Source organism: Prionailurus bengalensis, chromosome A2 (genome assembly GCF_016509475.1).
Source record: "Prionailurus bengalensis isolate Pbe53 chromosome A2, Fcat_Pben_1.1_paternal_pri, whole genome shotgun sequence".
NCBI classification, from domain to species: Eukaryota; Metazoa; Chordata; class Mammalia; order Carnivora; family Felidae; genus Prionailurus; species Prionailurus bengalensis.
This window is the reverse complement of record NC_057348.1, coordinates 34549042-34567662: the sequence shown is the minus strand read 5'-3', so window position 1 is coordinate 34567662 and position 18621 is coordinate 34549042.

Sequence of the window (18621 nt, the reverse complement as noted above, 5' to 3'; positions counted from 1 at the left end):
TTACTGAAGGTCTCCTGTGCGCAAGCACTAGAGGAGATAAGACATAACTAAAGCACAGCAGTGGCTTGCAAGAACTACCAGTCTGGGGAGGGATAAACGACATGTACAGACAAGACGATAATTTAGCGGGGGGAAAGCCCCGTGTGTTAAAGACAAACAGAATGCTACATGAATCTGAAGACAAGCGAGATAACGTGTGTGTGTGTGTGTGTGTGTTTGTGCGCGCGTGTGTGTCTGTGTGTGCGTAATGGGGTTGTCTCAGAATACAGGACCTTCTAGGTAGATTAAATAATATGTTTAAGGCAGCATTTATATTAGACGTATTTCTATAACAGTGAGAAGAGGATGTATTTGGAGGTAGAGGCTAGAATATTTGGTGCCTTATATGTCAACATGAGGAATGTGTCCTCACCCCGGTTGACAAGAGCCACATTTCAACAACTTGTCTCTACCCCACTGGCATTGAGTCAGATGCTTGCCATTCAGTAATTGGTGGTGTTGGGGATGGTGGTGGCAGAGTGGGTGTGTGAAGCAAGGGAATAAGGAGGGGAGGGAGGGTGCTATTCACTAATAGGGAGGCACTGGAGATGTTTACCTCAATACTACCCCTTTTAGCTGTACTGGATATGAATAAACAGTCTAACAGGAGGCCTAGAATAGACAATGAGGAGAGAGATATATGAATGAATACCACTGGAACTACCTAGATGAGAGAAAATGAGGACTTGACCCTGGGTGACCGTGGGATTAAAAAAAGAGAGAGAGAGATTGATGAGAGAGATTATTTTATTTTACTTTACTTTATTTTATTTTATTTTATTTTATTTTATTTTATTTTTATTTTACTTTATTTTATTTTTATTTTACTTTATTTTATTTTATTTTTTAAAGTTTAGTTAGTTAACAGACAGTGCAATATTGGTTTCAGGGGTAGAATTCAGTGAGTCATCCCTTATATACAACATCCAGTGCTCATCATCACAAGGGCCGGAGAGAGATATTTTATACAGATAATTTCAGGAACTGATGATTTAGCTGCAAGCAAGAACGACTTGATATCACTCTGAGGTTTCATGACTGAACAACTAAGCAATTCGAGAAGCTGTTAGTAGAAATGAAGAAATAGGGATGCCTGGGTGGATCCAACTCTTGATTTTGGCTCAGATCATGATCTCGTGGTTTGGGTGAGATTGAGCCCTGCATCCAGCTTGGCACTAATAGCATGGTGCTTGCTTGGTATTCTCTCTCTCTCTCTCTCTCTCTCTCTTTCTCCCTCTGTCCCTCCCCTGCTCGCCCACTCTCTCTCTTTCTCTTTCCCAAAATAAATACACTTTAAAAATATTTAAAAACAAAGACATGACTAAAGAAAGAAAGTGAAGAGGTCAGTGTTTCAAAGGTTGAACTGTCACATACTCACAGGTGAATGTTGTGGAGATAACTGGCTTTTGAGCTCAGGAGAGGGGCCAGGGCTAAGATGATACTTTTAGGAGCTTCTCCTGAGCAGGAGAAGATAAGGAAGTGGAGTGGAAAGGAGGGTTTACTGAGGAGGGAAAAGGAGACACCATTGACACAGGACATTTGGTTAGACCTACATGTAGAATATCAGAAAAAACAAACCAACATTGTGCTCTGTGAGAACATTTCAAGGCTGGAGATTTAGAAGTGAACATAGAGGAACCATAACTCCTCACTCCTTAAGGATGAGCTGCCCATAGTAACTTGCTTCCACAAAGGAGAGTTTGAAAAGGAGAAAAAGGAGGAACTTTACGTGGAGAGAAGAGACCAGGCAGGCAGGTGATCAAGTCAACCTTGACCGCCATAGATCGTGTGGATAGCATGATATGATGAAAATGGCCTTTCACTTCTGTGGTATTCTTCCTCAAAACTCATAATCCCAGTCTCTCATGAGGAAAATATATAAACTCAAAGTAGGAACATTCTACAAAATATCTGGCTAGTACTCCTCAAAACTGTGAGTCATAAAAACAAACAAAAAAACCCCAAAAAACAAAAAACAAAACAAAACAAAACAAAAAACAAGGAAACTGTACAAAACCATCACAGATAAGAGGGGTCTGAGGATAAATTCAAGTAAATGTTTTTTGGGTTTTTTTTTTTTTTATTATTATATCCTGGATGGGAACCTGGGACAGAAAAAAAAATGTTAGGCAAAAACTAAGGAAATCTACATATTATGTAGAATTTAGTTAATAATAATTCACCAATAATGATTCAGAAATCGTAACAAATATACCATATTAACGTTAACAATAGGGGAAACTGATAAGGGTATACATGTGGGTGCCTGTGTGACTCAGTCAGTTAAGCATCAAACTCTTGATTTCAACTCATGATCTCACAGTTTTAGCTCCGTGTTGGGCTCTGTGCTAACAGCAGAAAGCCTGCTTGGGATTCTCTCTCTCACCCTCTCTCTCTGCCCCTCCACCACTCTCTGCCTCTCCCCTGCTCAAGGGTTCCTGCACCCGCTCTTTCTCTCTCTCTCAAAAATAAATAAACATTAAAAATGGAGGGATATATGTGGAAAGCTGCTGTCTTGTATTTTCGATTTCCTGTAAATCTAAAACTGTTCTAAAAATCATCTTCTTATTTTTAAAGGGAGAGACGTTGTACGTTGAGCAATCCACTTTATCAAATGCTGCAGAGACACAGAAGGAAGTCACAGGATTGGCCTGTCGGTTATATGTGTGTGAGTTAAAACCAAAGAGATTTCAGTGTGTGGTGGGCAGGGAATTTACAGAGAATGAAGTGGTGAGTGGGGGATAGGGTGTGAGAGCAGTAAGGAGGACAGTGTTGAAGAAGAATGGCCCTAAAGAATGCAGGAGCTCAGACTCCAGAGGAGCTGGAGAGCATTTACAGAGGGAGGGACAGGAACCAAGCCAAGGAGGAAAACTGAAAGCTCCGTTGAAAGACAACATAACGGGCATGTTGCAGTCTCCCCTGCTATGACAAGTGACCATAAACTTGGTAGCTGAAACCACACAAATTCTCTTCCATTTCTGGATATTGGAATTCTGAAAGCGCTTTCACTGGCCCCAAATCAAGGTGTCATCTGGCCTATATTCCTTCTGGAAGCTCTAGGTAAGAATCTGTTGCCTTGACCTTTAAAGCTTCTAAAGGCCGCCTGCATTTCTTGGCTTGTGTTCCCTTCCTCCATCCACAAAGCCAGCAGAGTAGCATTTTTTTTTCCTCTTCTGATCTCGGCTTCTATCTTCTCTCTCTCAGACTGTGCCTCTTGTCTCTCTTTTATATAAGGAACCTTATGAGTACATAGCACCCACCTGGATAGTCCAGGGTAATCTCCCCATCTCAAGATCCTCCTCAATTCAGTCACATCTGTAAAGCCCTTTTACCATATAAGATAACACTTTCATAGGCTCTAGGGATCAGGGTATAGACATCTTTGAGGAGCCACTATTGGTTCTACCAGTGGGTAACTGCTGAGCCTTGAAGAAGGTCCAAGAGATGGGATAAGAAGATGGAAGGCTCTATTTTAAATTTTTTTTTAAGTTTTATTTATTTATTTTTGAGAGAGAGACAGAGAGAGTGAGTGGGGGAGGGGCAGAGAGAGGGAGAGAGAGAGAATCCCAAGCAGGCTCTGTGCTGTCAGCACGGAGCCTGACATGGAGCTCGAACTCACACACTGTGAGATCATGACCTGAGCCGAAACCAAGAGTCGGACTCTTAACCGACTGAGCCACCCAGACACCCCTGGAAGGGTCTATTTTAGCCAAGAGAAGCTGGGTACGGTAGAGGTGGTGACTGTTACATCTGGAAACATGAAGGAACTGAGAAACCAGAAGATTCTAAAGATTAATATTGTACATGTTAAGGTCTCCAAAGATGGAGACTCCAGAAATAGGCATGGGTGCCCTTGAGTCTTTGGCTGATTACAAATTTATGTATGTATAGGGTAAAATCCAAGGGAATGGATAAATAATTACTGGGAACTGTTTGATGAACAATTTCTGGAGCCTGCTCATGAAATTATTTGAGTTACCTTCTGACGTGGTGGACAAAATTCACTGAATACTCAAAGTGGTCAGTTAAAACACCACAACAGCTACACATAAGAAATGAAAGTAAAGTAAAACCCCGATAGAAATATTATTAAATAACCATCAGAGTGGATAAAATTAGAACTCATGATATTACCAAATGCTGGTGAGCACGGAAAGAAACTAGATATCTGAAACATGCTTGTACCCTATGGAGAGGCCCAGGTGGCAAGGAACTGAGGGAGGCCTCAACCAATAGCCAGTGGGGAACTGAGGCCCTCAGTTTACCAACCTATGAGAAATTGAATCCCAGCCACAATCACATGATCCCCCCTCCAGTTGAGCCTACAGATGAGACCACAGCCCTGGCCAACACCTTTATTGTAGCTCCGTGAGGGAGCTTGAAACGGAGGCACCCAGCTAAGCTGTGTGCAAATTCCTAATCCACAGAAACTGTGAGATAATAAATGTTCATTATTTTAAGCTGCCAGGTTTGGAGTAATTTGTTACATAGCAAGAGATAACTTCTATTCCTCCTCTAGTGCCTACGTGTATTTGGCCCTTAACACAGAGTATTTTAATTATACAATTATTTCCTCCTTGAGATTATTGATTCCCTTGGGCAGGAATTGCTGTGTGTCAGTGGCTAGTCTATGGCTGCCACGTCATTCAAAAGATATTGATAATAGAACTGAAATGAACTATATTTAAAATGACCACGGTGACAAAGGAGAGGTAGTGTAGTATAAGGTGGAGACAAACTTTTTTGGTTCAAATTTTCCCACTTCACTCACCAACCGCTCACCACAAGTGCAGCTACCATCTATCACCATACAACATTGTTACAATACCATTGACCATATTTCCAACTGTGTGATCTTTAGCAAGAATCTTAATCTTCCTATAAGTCTGTTTCCTTATCTGTAATGAGAATAATAAATAATAGTACTTTCCCCAAAGTGTTGCTGGAAAGCTTAGATGAACTAATATTTTAAGGTCTTAAAATAGCCCCTGACGTACATAGTTGGTGTTCAATAAATGTCAGATGTTATTTCTTATATATTTCTGAGTGAAGGAAATCAGGATGTACAATTTGTAAATGACATCAAGTTAACATGGATTGCAATGAACAGTAGTAATACATTTTAAAATTCCAATTTCCTTCCGCAAACATTTTAAATCGTTGTCCTCAAAGAGGTCACAGAGATGGAACCATAAACCAACAAGTGATGTGATGGAGCATTCTCTTGGGAGCATAAAGAGGTGGCCCTTAACTCAGTCTGAGGATAGTAGAGGGAAGCCTGTTTAGTTTTTCAAATCTATCAATTAATATAGAGATAAAAACATAACCACAGGGGCGCCTGGGTGGCTCAGTCGGTTAAGCGTCCGACTTCAGCTCAGGTCACGATCTCACGGTCCGTGAGTTCGAGCCCCGCGTCGGGCTCTGGGCTGATGGCTCAGAGCCTGGAGCCTGCTTCCAATTCTGTGTCTCCCTCTCTCTCTGCCCCTCCCCCGTTCATGCTCTGTCGCTCTCTGTCTCAAAAATAAATAAACGTTAAAAAAAAAAACAAAAAAAAACAAAAAAAAAACAAAAAAAACATAACCACAAAATATTTATTACCTTTTCTACTTAGATATGTGCATAAAAATATATGCATAATAAATTCAGGGTACTTATTTTTTTTAACTAAAGATAAGTGTTCTTTTACAATGGGCTCCCGAAAAGACTCGTTCAAGGTTCTGCAGCCTTCTAGATGTGAGAGTCATTGCATAAAATTAAAGTATGATGAAATGTGGAGGAGGGGGGTGTGAGGGCAGGGTGGGAATATTATGGATGATAGGCTTTTAAGTAAGGTAAATTTCTACATTATATTTATTTAAAAAAACAGACTGGTATATTGAGAGTAATATATCTTAAGTAGTATTAAATTTGAAGAAAAATAATAGTATTAAAGTTGAAGAAAAAGAAAAATAAGAAAATTGCCATAAAATCTACTTACTTGAGCAGTAAGTAGTAGAGAAGTATAATTTTATAAAACACATAAATTGATATACATTTGTAAATACATATATTGAAGTTTTATTTAATATACTGTTTATAAAAATTAACTGGTAATAAAAAAGTGAGTTAGGGCAAATAATTCACAACTCTTAAATAAGTACCCATAATTAATAGCTGATACAGAGTGCTTAGTATATGCCAGGAACTTTCTAAATGTTTTACATATATTAACTTATTTTTTCTAAGTTTTTATTTAAATTCCAGTTAGTTAACATACAATGTAATATTAGTTTCTGGTATACAATTTAGCGATTCAACACTTCCATACATCACCTGGTGTTCATCACAAATGCCCTCTTTAATACCCATCACCTATTTAACCCATCCTCCCACCCACCCACCCTCTGGTAACTATCAATTTGTTCTCTATAGTTAAAACTCTGTTTCTTGGTTTGCCCTCTCTTTTTTTTCTCCTCTATGACCATTTGTTTTGTTTCTTAAATTCCACATGAGTGAAATCATATGGTATTTGTCTTTCTCTGACTTACTTTGCTTAGCATTATACTCTCTAGCTCCATCCACATCATTGCAAATGGCAAGATTTCATTCTTTTTGACATCTGAGTAATATTCCGTTGCGTAGTTATACCACATCTTCTTTATCCATTCATTGGTCGATGGACCTTTGGGCTCTTTCCATAATTTGGCTATTGTTGATAATGTTGCTCTAAACATCAAGGTGTGTGTGCCCCTTCAAACCTGTATTTTTGTATCGTTTGAGTAAACACCTAGTAGTCCAGTTGCTGGGTCATAGGGTGATTCTATTTTTAACTTTATGAGGAAACTCTCTACTGTTTTCCGGAGTGGATGTATCAGTTTGCATTCCCACCAATAACATAAGAGAATTTCCCTTTCACTGCATCCTCACCAACATCTGTTGTTTCCTGTGTTGTTGATTTTAGTCATTCTGACGAGTGTGAGGTGATATCTCATTGTAGTTTTGATTTGTATTTCCCTGATAATGAGTGATAAACATCTTTTCATGAGTCTGTATACCGTCTGTATGTCTTCTTTGGAAAAATGTCTTTTCATGTCTTAAATGAATAAATTGGGTTATTTATTTTCCAGATCTTGAACTTTAGAAGTTCTTTATACATTTTGAATACTAACCCTTTATCAGATAGGTCATTTTCAATTATCTTCTACCATGCCATGCCATAGGTTCCCTTTTGGTTTTGTTGATTGTTTCCTTTGCCGTGCAGAAGTGGGTTTCTTTGTTTTGTTGTTTGGTTTGTTTGGTTTTTGGTTTTTTATAAAGTCCCAATAGATTATTTTTGCTTTTGTGTCTCTTGCCTCAAGGTACAGGTCTAGTAAGAAGTTGCCCTAGCTGATGTCCAAGAGGTTACTGCCTATGTTATCCTCTAGGATTTTAATGCTTTCCTGTCTCACATTTAGGTCTTTAATCCATTTTGAAATTATGTTTGTTTATGGTGGAAGAAAGTGGTTCGGTTTCATTCATTTGCATGTTGCTGTCCAGTTTTCCCAACGCCATTTGTTGAAGAGACTGTCTTTTTTTCCATTGGATACCCTTTCCTGTCTTGTCAAAAATTAATTGACCATATAGGTGTGGATTCATTTCTGGCTTTGCTGTTCTTGTGCCAGTGCCAAACCGTCTTAATAACTACAGCTTTGTAATATAACTTGAAGTTTGGAATTGTGATGCCTTCAGCGCTGCTTTTCATTTTCACGGTTGCTTTGGCTATTGGGGGGTCTCTTGTGGTTCCATACAAATTTTAGGATTGTTTGTTCTAGCACTGTGAAAAATGCTGCTGGTATTTTGAAACGGATTGCATTAAATGTGTAGATTGTTTTGGCTAGTTTGGAAATTTTAACAATATTTGTTCCAGCCCATGAGCATGGAATGTCTTTCTGTGTCTTTGTGTCGTCTTTGGTTTCTTTCAGTTGTGTTTTGTAGTTTTCAGAGTACACATCTCTCACCTCTTTGGTTAGGTTTACTCCCAGGTATCTTATTGTTTTGGGTGCAACTATAAATGGGATTGATTCCTTAATTTCTCTTTCTGCTGCTTCATTATTAGTGTGTAGAAATACAACAGATTTCCGTATACTGATTTTGTATCCTGTGACTTTACGAATTCATGCATCAGTTTTAGCAATGTTTTGGTGGAGTCTTTTGGGTTTTCTGTATAGAGAGTCATGTACAGGAATAAATCCCATTTGATCGTGGTGAACAATTCTTTTAATGTGCTGTTGGATTCACTTTGCTAGCATTTTATTGAGAATTTTTGTATCCATGTTCCTCAGGGATATTGGCCTGTAGTTTTCTTTCTTAATGGATCTTTATCTGGCTTTGGTATAGGGGTAATGTTGGCCTCATAGAATGAATTTGACAGTTTTCCTTCATTTTTGATCTTGTGGAATAGTTTGAGAAGAATAGATATTAATTATTCTTTAAATGTTTGGTAAAATTCACCTGTGAAACCATCTGGTCCTGGATTATTTTCGTTGGGAGATTTTTTTTTTACTGATTCAATGTATTTGCTGGTTCTTGGTGTGTTCAAGTTTTCTACTTCTTCCTGTTTCAATTTTGGTAGTTTATATGTGCCTAAGAATATAACCATTTCTTCCAGGTCGTCCAATTTGTTGGCATACAGTTTTTCATATAATTCTCTGACAATTGTTTATATTTCTGTGGTTATGTCTCCTCTCTCATTTGCAGTTTTATTTATTTGGGTCCTTTCTCTTTTCTTTTTCATAGGTCTGATGAGGGGTTTATGAATTTTACTAGTTTTTCCAAAGAACCAACTCCTGTTTTCATTGATCTGTTCTATTGTATTTTTACTTTCTCTTTTGTTTATTTTTGCTCTAACCTTTATCATTTCCCTCCTTCTGCTGTCTTTAGATTTTGTTTATTGTTCTTTTTCTAGCTTCTTTAGGTGTAAGGTTAGGTTGTTTATTTGAGATTTTTCTTAGGCCTGTATTGCTATATACTTCCCTCTTAGGACCACTTTTGCTGCATTTCAAAGATTTGTTCCATTGCATTTTCATTTTCATTTGTTTTCATGGTTTTTTTTTTTTATTTCTCCTTGGATTTCTTGGTTAATGCATTCATTGTTTAGTCGTGTGTTATTTCACCTCTATGTTTTTGTAGTCTTTCCAAATTTTTTCTTGTAGTTGACTTCAAGTTTCATAGAGATGTGGTCAGAAAGGATGCATGGTATGATCTCTCAATCTTTTTGTACTTTTTGAGGCCTGATCTGTGACCCAGTATGTGATATATTCTGGAGAATATCCCATCATATATTAACTTATTAACCTTCTAACCCCTCTGTGAGTTAGGTACTATTACTATCCCCATGTTAAAAATTAGGAAACTGAGACACTGAAAATTAAGTAACTTCCCAAAGATCATGTAAGTCAGTGAGAGGTAGAGCTGAGGGTCAAATTCAGGGAGCTTAGTGTTAGCTTTGTTTCACTTGTGTAATAAATGATACATTTTCTTTGTTCAAAATAAATAAAAACAACTTAGAAATGAAACGATAAGAGTGCTTCTGTATCTCAGTCTCTAAAAGTAAACCCTGTTGAAGGTACATAGATACACATATAGAGTTATACATATGAACACAGGAGGCACTTTTATAAAAATGGGACATATTTATACAACGTATATAGTTTTTCTCTTAATATCTAAAATACATGTTTCTCTGTCTTTAAAATATCTTTCCATGTATCGTTACAAATAACACAGCAATTAATATTCTTCTACATATATTTTGACTTGTGCTGAATTTCTCTGGAACAAATTCCTAGGAGTAGGATTCTTGGATTCAAGATTATGTGTTTGGGGAAATCTTGACAGAGAATGATAAACTGTCTTACAAAAGGGATATTAATTTTTTAATTGCCACCTTGAATGTAACATTAAAATCAAATCATCATTTAAAATCATAATTTTGGAAAAGTCTTAGGTTTGCATGCTCCAGTGTTTTAATTCCTGTATTGACAGTTTATCTCCCTGCCTCACTCACTAAACTGTGTAATTAGTTCCAATCTTTTCATTATGATTCTCCTAAATTTCTAGATAGACAAACCAATCATTTACAGAGAAATAATCTTGTCCGTCTTTTGCCCATGAAATTTATTGTTACTCCCTTGTCTAAATTTACACTGCCAGGGCAGGGATAAATGATAGCACTCTTCATCCGACTTGAGTAGGAATGCCTATACCGTTACTCCAACGTAAATGTTTCATGGGAGTTTCTTCTAAGGTAGTCTGGGTCAACCAAAGCAAATTTATTTCTCTTCCTAGCTTATTGAATATTTATATTCACTGTAGGTACTGAATTTTATATAGATCAGTGGGAGAGTATGGCTTTTCTCTCTGTGATTTTCAAACCATTCCCCAGGCCCCTGGCAGCCATCTTTTCTACTTTATGTTTCTTCTGCTCTCTGCAGTGATTTGAAGAGCTCCCATTTCTTTAGTAAGTTATCCCAGCATATTCTTCTTTTTCCGCTGCTTCCTTATCACTTCTTTGACCACTTTCTTTTTCTATATCATGTATGTTTTCTTCAACTGATAAGAGAATATAGATTAGTATGTGTCTGAAATTTTCGTTTGTTTTCTGGAGTAGTTCTGTCATGCTTTCATTATTTCCAAGTTGTTTGTTATGTTTTCTTCTCCTTCTTCTCTTCCCTCCTCCCCCCCTCCTCCTCCCCACCCCCGCCTTTCCTCCTCCTTCCTCATCTTTCTTTCTTCCTTCCCCCTCCCCCCACCTTCCTCCTCCTCCTCCTCCTCCATCGTCGTCATCATCATCGTCGTCGTCGTCGTCGTCTTCTTCTTCTCTCTCTCTCTCTCTCTGTAGTATCAATGCACAGATCCCAAGCTTGTTCCTTTCTTCATGTTACTCTTCTTGGAATGTAGACAGTTTATCCTGTCCTCTGTCAAGAACAGAGTAGGGATGGTTTGGGGAAGCAATTGTGTGCCAGTAGCTTTAATTTGGACATCTTGTTTTTAAGTACTTTCTCCTCCAGTCCGTGAAGACTTCTGCCCTAGAGGCAACATCATTCCTAGGTTTCTAGCACTCTCCAACTTGGGGTTAACAAGAGGTTAGAATGGCCTCTTGTGTCACAAATCCTGCAGTGACTCAGTGTTGCCTTCTTTCCGCACAGCTGAGTTGGTTAGCACATGCGAAGCTGATCACTGCTCTTCTCTCCCACTTACTGGCTTGCACTTTTAGGCATCTTTCCTAGGAAAGACGTGTAGTTCAGTGTAAGTATAGATGGCAAGTCCATGCATTTTCTCCTCCATCCCTCTGCCTCTTCTACTCTGCATTGAGGTCCCCATAGCAAGGTTTTCACTTGTGGCCTCTCCATAAGAAAATCACCATTCATTTAGAGAATCTTTCAGCCTCCTTTCACTGACTTTAGAAAAAAAAAACAAAAACAACGTAGATCCATCCAGCTAGTTTTAGCATGAGGTATTACTTTGATTCCACATTTCCACATTTACCTGGGAAACATTTGAAGCTTGCCTTTTGAATCTGAAACAAAAGTTGGGTATTAACGGTATGTAGCATCTGTTCAGCAATTCAGCTTCTTAGGGGAAAGGCACGTGTCCTCGGCTGTACATATCCAGAGTCACCAATTTTGGATACTCCATTTTCTCTTTGAATGTGTCGAATCCCTTCCTTTAAGGGTCAGCTCTGCTAGATTGGATACTGTTTATAATCCCGGTCAGGGGAACTCCTCAAATTTGAGGGTTGGCAGGCCATTTTGTTAGGAACTGGATTAGAATGACAGCTGATAGTTCTTTGTTAGACGGATTCACAACTTTTTCCTATATATTTTTATGTACAGTTGTGTTCTGAAGTTAACACACTGAACAACCCCTCTCTGGCCTCACCTTTTCTGGGAAGATGAGATCCAGAAAAACTTATTACCCAGTGCATGGTGGCAGCCCATTTCTCTGGTCCTGACAGTACTTCTGATTGATGCTGAAGCAATAGAGACTTGGTACCTTTCCCATAGCCACTAACCCCATGGTAGCCTTTCCTGATGTTTTAAATTTCCAGAATAAAGTGAAATCCATACCTATTTTAGAATGAGGCAAACTGATTATTTACAAAGGAATAGGAATTAAACACAAATCAGGCTTCTTATCCATGACACCAAATGCTATAAGATAATGGAGAAAAGCCTAGAAAGTTATAAGAGTGAAGGACTGTGAACTTTCACAATCAAGGGTTAAGGTGAAATAAAGATACAAAACATAAAAACATTTTCTGTTACACACAGATTCAAAAAGTATACTACCCATGAACTTTATGGGTGTATCCATATGCTTTATGAGCATATCACTTGAAGATACTTGGATAAAACACAAAATTATATAGGCAAAACGATGAGAAAGGAGCTTTCTGATGAAAATGATATGTAAGCCATGTGTACATTTGTTCCTCACCATCTTCAGCCTCCATTAAATGATGGTGTAAAAATTTGGATAAAAAAAATAATAAAAAATTAAAAAATCTATGTATATGTATACATACATAATATAGTATCACACACACACACACACACACACACACACACACACACCCCATAAACCCACAAGAATAAAGAAAATGGGATAGGGAACATAGGACATGGGACTTAGTGCTTACCAATGGTAGGACTGAATGCTAGAAAGCAATGGCTTCCGTATAGTGGGGAAAGTTATTTTCCATCTAGAATTATGTACTCAGAATTGATCAGTCAGATGTCAAGTAAAATGAAGACATCTGCTGCTAAACAAGGATTTAATAAAATTTGCCTCCCAACGTGCTTTCTTAGAAACTGCTAGAGAATGGGTTAATGTAAAATGAAGCAGAGGTCAAGAAAAAAGAAAGAGTAAATCCAACAGAGTAGACTAGGAAAAAGGTTGTAAAAGGACGCTGTGAACTGGGCTCTGGGGGCAGAAGCATGGAGAACTCCGCGGTACTTGGTTGAGGGCTCCAAGAAAAGGGGGGTCAGTGGCGGGGAAAAAGGTGATCTGAATGGCATTTAGAAAAAAACAAGAATGTGCTTTTGAATTGGGGTAATACTTTTCCTTTTGCCATTCAAGAATGTTTTCCTGGTAGAGTGCCTGGGTGGCTCGGTCGGTCAAGCGTCCAACTCTCGGACTTGGGGCTCAGGTCATGAGCTCACAGTTCGTGGGTTCAAGTCCCGTATCAAGCTCCATGCTGGCAATGTGGAGCCTGCTTGAGATTCTCTTTCTCTTGATCTCTGTGCCTCTCCCCCCTTGCTCTCTCTGCCTCTCTCTCAAAATAAATAAATCAACCTAAAAAAAAAAAAAAAAAAGAGGGGCACCTGAGTGACTCAGTCGGTTAGGTGTCCGACTTTGGCTCAGGTCCCGATCTCATGGTCCGTGGGTTCAAGACCTGCATCAGGCTCTGTGATGACAGCACATTGCGCCTTCCCCACTCATGTGCTGTCTCTCTCTGTCTCTCAAAAATAAATAAACATTGAAAAAAAAATTTTTTTAAAAGAGTGTTTTCCTGGCCCCTAGGAGTTAACTATCTTCTACATGTGGTTAGGATTTTTTAGAGAAAGACAGCAGAGACATTGACTAAAGCAGTACTCAGTGTAAGGCATGCAAAATAGGATTATGAGGCAAGAAAATAAGCTTGTGAACCCAGCTTCTCCTTTGAGGCAGAGTCCTTCATTCCTGTACCATTCGCTCTCACGTTACCAAGTGCCAGACTTATTCACCGCCATCTGGAGGTTTCTGTAAAACAGGGCTGTAGGGGGAGAGAGATGGTGTGGAGGAGTGCACAGGACAACTGAGTGGCGAGGACACGACAGATGTAGCAACATCATGGGCAGAGAACTCTGGACGAGAGCATCCCCTGGGCTGCCCCCACACCAACCCGGGACATGGCCACACTGATTTGGCAGGACAGCCTGTCAGGCAGGGATAAAACTGGGAGTGTTTACCTGAAAATCTAAGGGCTCCTATGAGGAAATTATTAAACGTACTAGATCTAATTTAGGTGTAAATGAAAATGGACATTTTATTAATTTCCTCCCAGTACCCAGTGAGTGGGGATCCAGAAAGGTGGACTGCTTGCATATAGCCAAAATAATGAAATTATTATTCCCCCTATCTGAGTTACGAGATTAAAGTATTGCCATCTGCTTCTTGATGCTCACAGATCCTATAGTTTCCAAGATGGGCTCCCACATTAAAAAATAGTAGTTCCCTTCTCTTTTTCCATTTCTGTTAATTTTATTCTTTCTTCCCCTTCCTTCAACCACATACAACACGATAAAAGAGAGGGAATTGGGGCAACTGTACATTGAGTGAGAGAAAGGAAATCTAAATTCTCCAAAGAGGTTTGGTCAGTGTTTAGGAAATGTATAGGAAAGCTCAACACCGATAAACATTCCACACCGAGCTCTCTTTTCAGTCAGGAGGCAGCATTTCCACTGAGGATTCAGGCTCCAAAACAAAAGACAATACTCTCCCTAAAATCTGGTAAAACAGAGTTCAAGTGTAGCACAATAAGGAGTGATCTCATTATGTATATTGCACATGTGTAGAAAAGCACCAGATATTTCCATCTGTCCATCTTTATCTGCAGAAAATTGATTTCACAACTCTTCCGGATGTTTAAATGCCACGTCCTGTATAAATATGTTTGCCAATCACCCCTAAGCCTGAAAAAATGTATCTTTCCAAACAATAGGGCAATGTGGAGTCAGAAAGTCCTAGAGACTAAACCCGTGGTTTATTTATTCTTCAAATAGGCGAGGGACTCCAAGCTCCGGGCACCTGGCTCTGTGCTCGGTATACACTCAAGAGTAAAAGCACACTGTCCCTGCCGTCAGGAGCTTCAGATCTGGGCAGGGACAGAGGAGGACCAGAGCGCCGAGAGGAGGCGCAGGGGTATAAAAGGACAATCAGGCAATCGTTAAAAAATGGAGTTAAATGCCTTCGGCCATACTGGTTAGGGAATGAGGTGTTCAGATTCATTAAATCATCTGGTGATTCCAAATGAATAACCAAGTTTTCAGAGTCCGCGTTTAAAACGGACAAAGCTGCGGCACAAGAGTCTTTACTGAGTTTCTTTCCAGGAGTCATTGTCATTCCGAACACCCAGCCCTGGCAAGACCACGCGGCCCCTTTCCTCTCTCGATGCTACGTTCCTCAGGACCTCTCTGCTCTTGGCTCTCCAGAAGGTCTCTCTTCCCTTTCCCGTGCCTCACGTGGGGCCTCCCGGGCTTGGCTTTTCCCTCGCGCGTCCTTCTCGCAGTCCAGGCTCCTTCCAGGAGCCCGAGCTGATCAGTGCTTGGACGGCTGCCAAATCCACATCTTCGCTTGACCTGTCACCTTCATTCGGTTTCCTGCCTCCACGCCCGTCCTGGCTGCTTGTCTGCACAAGCAATCTATACACCCTTATCCCACGGTCACTTGCAACGCGGCTCTTCCAAAAGTGAGCTCACCCTCTTCACATCCCACACCGGCTTCCTTTCCAACTGTCTGCACTCCTAACACCTCCAGCATTCTGGTTGTGAATATGGAACCCTTCCAGCCATCCTCCCGGGTCCCCATTCCCTGGGGCCTGGGAGGAACTCGATGTGTCCACTTTCACGTACAGCTAGGTCAGATCCCACCCACGTCACAATTCCCTTTCAGTTTGTTTGTTTCCACAACACTAAAAACAGAGCAGTGACAGATGGCTGCCGTGCGGGCGATAGGCTCCAAAAAGATAACGTATATAAAAGCATTTTGGAAAGTAGAAAGTTGCGCAAGAATAAGATGTCAGCCGGTGGCTCATAAACATTAAAATATTTTTTGCATGGGAGGCTGGTGTCATATACAAGTATGATAAATAGGATACATGGGCTTAAAATATAGAGTTTGTCATGCCGAACGACAAATCAAACTTGTGCAGCTCAGGACCCCATAAAACGTGGATAGTATTTTATTTTTGAAATAGTGAAATGTAGGTTTAAGAGAAAATCGTACCTCTTAGAAACCTTCGAGAAAGACATACATATATAGATGTACATATTTTGCTATATATCACATTTATGTATGACCGTAAAAGTATAGATCCACGTGCCCTATGCCTTCTCTTTGCCTACCCCCAGCTGTAGTGTGGCTTTATAAACCGTGGACTACAGCTGTCCCAGGGCTAAATCCCTGGGCGCATGCCCTACAACCTAGTGGAGAGATCCAGAAACCATGAATGAAACCCATGAATCAGTGAAGGACCGGGGGCGGGTCTAGGTCATGGGTACTACCTCTCTAACCTCTCTGGTACAACACCACTATGTGAAAGGACTCGGGTCTTTGCCACCTTCCCGTCTGGCACCCTCTGATTAGCCCATCCATTCTGGGTCCTGTCACTCCTGCCATCACCACACCCACCACATGCTTTCGCAAACACGGGACCTTGAGTACTTACCACAAACCAGATGTTTTGGGTGAGAGGTGAGAACCGCAGCTGGCTCTGGGTAGAATTTCATCTGGCCTGTGGGGCAAAGTAGCAAGAAGTTGCAAAAACTTCCCACCTCACATTATGCTCTTGCACAAATGCGAGAGGCCCCCAAAAGTGTGTCCTTTTCCCTTTGTCTTCTTTCACTCTGCTGCTGTTTCTAGGGAGTTGTTTTTCATCATTCCAGACCCCTGCCTGTAGGTTTCTGCATGTTCGTGTCTCCATGGCTTTTATTACATGGCTTTTATTACATGCCGAACTCTCAATGGGGGATGGTCTAGAAGGGGGATAGGTTATGGCTTTTTGCATGGGTATTTCTCATCTCCTGTTTTTATCAGAAAGGTATTAAGTGCTCTGATTTTTTTTTTTTTTTTTTTTTTTTTTAACTTGGTGGCTCCAGGCCTGCGTGTCTCAGAGTCTCCTCGCCTCCAGGCTTCCTGGGCCGGGTGCCCACACCCTTGCCCACCCACCCCCACTCACACCCTCCATATGCACCTCGATTCACAGCAGTGTGATTTCTGTCCCTAACACCCTGCTGAATCTGCTCTGTCATTTTCAGGCTTTAACCTGCCAGATCCAGGGGGCACCTGGGTGGCTCGGGTGGTTAAGCGTCCGATTTCAGCTCAGGTCATGATCTCGCGGTCTGTGAGTTCGAGCCCCGCGTCAGGCTCTGGGCTGACGGCTCAGAGCCTGGAGCCTGTTTCCGATTCTGTGTCTCCCTCTCTCTCTGCCCCTCCCCTGTTCATGCTCTGTCTCTGTCTCAAAAATAAATAAATGTTAAAAAAAAAATTAAAAAAAAAATACTTTTAAGCTGCCAGATCCAGGAGCCCCTTTGTAGCCTACATTTCCCTTATTCTCTGTGGATCTCATTCTTGAAACTCTCTCTTGCAGGACTCCTTCACAGGTCCCCTTTCTTCTCCTCCAACTGAATTTCTCAGATTTTGTTCTTAGATACTTTTTCTTCTCATTCTTCATTGTCTGCTTGAGCTAATCCACCAGTTCACTCAAATTCAACTAAAACTAGGGACACCTGGGTGGTTCATTCGGTTGGGTGTCTGACTTCAGCTCAGGTCATGATCTCGTGGTCCATGGGTTTAAGCCCTGCTTCGGGCTCTTGCACTGACAGCTCAGAGCCTGGAGCCTGCTTCAGATTCCGTGTCTCCTTCTCTCTCTGCCCATTCCCTGCTCACACTCTCTCTCTCTCTCTCTCTCTCTCTCTCTCTCTCTCTCTCTCTCTCTCAAAAATACATAAACATTAAAAAAAAATTTAATTCAGCTAAAACCAGCACCGTAGACGCCAGAATCCTGATTTCCATTGCTAACTTTGACCTAACTCGTGAGCTTAGCCCAATTGCCAGAGAGCATCCAGACTTCTCACCATCTCAGATGCTCACTGCTGACATGGAAATTCTTTCCCGTGTTGTACAGGTTCTTCCCGGTGTATGATTTTTCTTTAAGTTTATTTTGATTTATTTTGAGGCAGAGAGAACAAGCAAGAGAGGGGCAGAGAGAGAGGGCAAGAGAGAGAATCCCAAGCAGGCTCCATGCTGTCAGCAAAGAAGCCCAACAAGGGGCTCCATCCCACGAACTGTGAGAACATGACCTGAGCCAAAATCCAGAGCTGGAGGCTTAACCAATCGACTGAGCCACCCAGGCACTCCCTGTGTATGATTTTTAAAACTTCACTTTGGCTGCCTGACTTATGGATAGATGCCAAACATCCTAATCTGACTGCTGGTGGGAGGTGCGGTGTTTTGACCTTGTCTCTTTATCGTTAAAGGATCTTTGGAATCAGTTTTCAAGAGGTGACCTACGTGACCCGAACTCTATTAGATCCTTATCTCTAAATGACAGCAGAGGACAAGATAAACTCAAAGGACAGGTCTTAAAAGCAAACAACGAGAAACCCTCATGTTTATTTTGCAGACAAAGGTTACAAGCTTGCTTTAAATACTATGGAAGCTCAAACCTTGAGAAATGCACAAGGCAGAAAGTGAGATCTGTGTGACCAGAAAACTGTGAAAATTGCTTTCACTTGGGGATTATGGGCACAATGTCATTAACAGGAGTGCAAATGGCTTCCCTACTCTTTAGTATATATGTCA